At 35.5% G+C, this 4,245-nt stretch overlaps 1 pseudogene; it reads right to left on the reverse strand.

Annotated features, from left to right (window-relative positions):
• Positions 1 to 2,671: 2,671 nt before the first annotated feature.
• Positions 2,672 to 3,668, reverse strand: LOC137774973 (glyceraldehyde-3-phosphate dehydrogenase-like; annotated as a pseudogene).
• Between the last annotated feature and the right edge of the window lie 577 nt (positions 3,669 to 4,245).

Consider the following 4,245-nt stretch of genomic DNA (forward strand, 5'->3'; position numbering starts at 1 on the left):
AAGTCAAATCATTATGCTATAGACCTTAAACTTACACAGTGCTGTACATAAATTATATCAATAAAACTGGAAGAAAAAACTAGTAAGTTGTGTGCTGGAGTAAATATACTGATAAGAGATCAGATCTATCAATCTATCCATCTATATAATATATATATATATCTTTTGTTTATCAAACTTTACATTAATGTATTAAAGATTAGTACTTTTCACATTAGCTCATTCCACTATGTTTATTATAAATAATGCTAAAGTTAGAAAGTCTGCCCTTTTGTGTAACTGAGTTAACATCTCCAAAGTCCACTCTTATTTGTTACATCGTATCTCACATTATTGTTAAAAGGGACTATAGACTATACAAGAAATCACTATGTAAATTTGAAAGAAAATAAAATTTTAATTATTGGTATGCTACGGATTATGACCATCAATTATTAGTTTAGGATTATTTTGATTTATTATTCTCAATGAATGGGCACTGTCACAATAACAAACTTCTTGAAACCTAGGACAGTATCAAGGGTTCGAAACTTGTTTGTTACTAATGTGGATGTCTTTGCATAACTACTATCCTCATTAAATCAATGTATTTCTGAAAAGTTATATACAAATTGAAATTTGAAAAATTGAAGTCTTCTTTAATTAAGCTAGGGTATTTGTTATATAAAGAAACTCTAACTCTGTTTTATTGTTGTAGTTGTTTTCTTTTCACAGAGTGAAATCATTACATAATTTGAAAAGTTATCCCCATGTTGTTTGTGTTGTAAATTTATGTTTTTTTAAATGTTTATTCTTAAGACTATATCAACAACAGTCTAAACATTTCACCTTTATTTTATTGTATAAGCTTCACATGTTGGTGTTTAGAAATCCTCCTGTGATAGAAACAACTGATAGATTATTGGTGTCCTTGCTGGAAAGGTGAAATTAGTTTATCAACGATGAAATAAATGCACGTATCCTACTAAAGTAGGAAAATTTATGGAAAATATTTTATTATTTGACTGATTTACAAAAATTACAGATTTTTATTGGAAGTCTCATGAATGTGCCTTGTGAAACATAATGAAATACTTTTATTTCTCTTGAGAATAATCTTATATAATACATTTGTGTTCCTCTGAATTTGAGGGTAACAGCCCAAAGCTGTGTGCTATCAAAATGCAAATGTTAACACTATATTGCCAGGAACCTACTCTCCCCAGCAGGAAATATAGAACACAATAATTTAATTCATGCTGGAAAATGATGTTTTCCATTAGCACATATTTACTTTCAAAAACAAAATAAAGTGTTGACTTGGAAGTAATCAGTCCTCTTCTTTTAGAAGTTTCAATTTTTCTTATTTAGGGGACAAGTTCTTCCAAAATGTATATAAGAGATGGGTATATTTCTGTTAACTATATCAATTTTCACCAGATACAGTTTGATGTAAATTACCTTGAAAGATCAGTAAAGTGGGCCTGACTGTGGACAACAAAACATGGAATATATAAACACTTTTGAGAACCAATGACTCTTAAAGAGCTGGTATGCCTCCCACTCGTCTTGGGCCTGGACTAATGTTGATGTCCTTGCAGAAAGTGATATATTAAAGCAGATTTCTGGCTACCATGGGAATTTAAATGGCCTATAATTAATAAACAAACAAATAAATAAATAAATTTATATTTCTCTATAGTTTTCTTCTGAAAATAGAATTTAAATGCACTGCTTCAAAATTCATGCTCTCATACATACTTTTGTACATACTTTCTCACAAGCTGCTATATCTAAGTGGAATATTCTCCCTCCTCCCACACCCTTTGTTTTTGACATCTAACTAAACTATATTGTTCTTTATTTTAAGTCGGAGCATCTTTTGGGAAGCTCTCTCTAACACTAGGAATAAATGATTCTACACACTAAGCTATTAGTGTTCCCATTTTCACAATGTGTTTTCAGATTTGTTCTTATACATTAATAAATCTCTCAAAGCAGAGATGTAATTATACTTTCTAAATAAGGCAATAAATTTGTGGTCATACTTAAAACTGTCATAAATCACTAAAGCTAAATTTTATTCTTCAAAATAAATGAATAATGTAAATTTGTGTGTCTGTGCCCTTGATTTAGTAGCAAGGAATTTTTTAATCACTCATTTACTAATCAAAGATGTATTATAATCTTTGACAGAGTATCCCTGCGTTCATTATTTTAATGACAGGATATATTTTAATGAAATATTGTTTAAGATGGCTGTGCAATCAACAAATAGTTATTAAATATTTACTGGGAGCATGTCAAGCACAAGAACTATTACTCAAACTTTGCTAAACTACCTGTTTTCTAGACTGAATTAGTTATAGATTCTTGGGCAAATGTCCTTGCACAAAGTTGGGCAAATGACTTCACAATGTTTCCTAGAACACAATCTATTCCCATCTCTTCAAGTAGTCCCTGATGACTTTATTTATTTATTTTTGACTGGGTACTGTGCACTTTATTGATGGCAAGTGGTAAGGTAGGGTTTCCTAAGTCCTTCTTCTTCTTCAGGGGTCTGGGATGGAAACTGTGTCAAGAACTGGAGATCCTCAGTGTGTTGGGGAATTGAGTTGGGGCAAAGACTCCCCAGCAGTAAGCACCTCTTTATTCCTCTCCTGTTCTGACTGGGGCTGGTGTTCCAGGGGACTCACTCCTTGGAGGTCATGTGGACCATAAGGTCCACCACTTTATTGCTGTAGCCAAATACATTGTCATAAAATGAGCTTGACAAAATGGTCATTGAAGGCAATACCAGTCCCAAAAACAAAGGTGGGAGAGTGGGTGTCACCTTTAAAGTCGCAAGAAACAACCTAGTCCTCAGTGTAGCCCAGGATATCCTTTAGGGGTTCCTCTAATGCCTGCTTCACCACCTTCTTGATGTCATCATATTTAGCAGCTTTCTGCACACTGCAGAGCAGATCCAGCACTGAAACATTAGGGTAAGGGACACAGAAGGCCATGCCAGTGAGCTTCCCAGTCAGCTCAGGAAGACCTTACCCACAGCCTTAGAAACACCAATAGAAGCAAGGATGATGTTCTGGGCTTCCCCATGGTCATGATGCCACAGTTTCTCAGAGGTACCATCTACATTCTTCTGGGAAGCAGTGATGGCAAGGACTGTGATCATGCCTCCCTCCACAATGCCAAAGTTGTCATAAATGACCTTGACCAAGAGGGCCAAGGAGTTTGTGGTGCAGGAGGCATTGTTGACAATCTTGAGAGAGCTGTCATACTTCCCATGACAATTTCCCAGCCCAATTTCATCACAAACATGGGGGCATTAGCAGAAGAAGCAGAGGTGATGACCTTTAGGTTTAACGTGAGCCCTAGTCTTCTCCAAGCTAGTGAAGACACCAGTGGACTCTACAACATAATCAGCACCAGAATCACTTCATTTGATGTTGGCAGAATCTTGCTCTTGGAAGATGGAGGTTATCTTTCCATTGAAGACATGTTTCCAGTTCTCAGCCTTGACTCTACCACTGAAATTGCCATGGGTGGAAGCATACTGGAACGTGTAGAATATGTAGTTGAGGTAATGAAGGGGCCACGGATGGCAGACAATATTCACTTTGCCAGAGTTAAAAGTGCCCTGGTGACCAGGTGCCCTATTGGTCAAATCCATTTACTCCAACATTCATCATTGTGTCTCAGGGTCATGGCTTGACATGCAGAAAGATGTGGCTGCCTGTTGAAAAGAGCAGCACATAGAGCCTCAATCACTTTAACTCCTTTTCTCCTTCTCAAACAAACTTAAGTGATATTATATCCTATGATAAATCCGTTATCTTTTATTTATTCATTCATCCATTCACAGAACATGTTACCTGCTATCTAGTATTTACATGATAATTTTTAACTGATAAATAATTTTAGCAACACGGTAAGTGCACTATATTACATAGCTTTACAGCAATAACAACCTCAAACAACATTTATTTTTCATTCATATTACCCGTAGGTAGTTGTGGTTTGGCTACTGTGACTCTCATTATTCTCATTATTCCCAGTAGTTACATTCTACAAAGTCACCATGAATGCCGAGTTAGCACTTACTGAACTATTGTTTCAAGGGGACCTGCAGGCCTCTGGTCACAGCATTTTTGACAACCAAAATGCCATTTGAGTTATGTATGTTTGCCAAAATCCTTGTAAAATAAGTCAGTGTCACCATCATTGGAAATCTGCTCTTCCACATAGGCTTCTCCTATATAAGAGTTA

Source organism: Eschrichtius robustus, chromosome 13, assembly GCF_028021215.1.
Source record: "Eschrichtius robustus isolate mEscRob2 chromosome 13, mEscRob2.pri, whole genome shotgun sequence".
NCBI classification, from domain to species: domain Eukaryota; kingdom Metazoa; phylum Chordata; class Mammalia; order Artiodactyla; family Eschrichtiidae; genus Eschrichtius; species Eschrichtius robustus.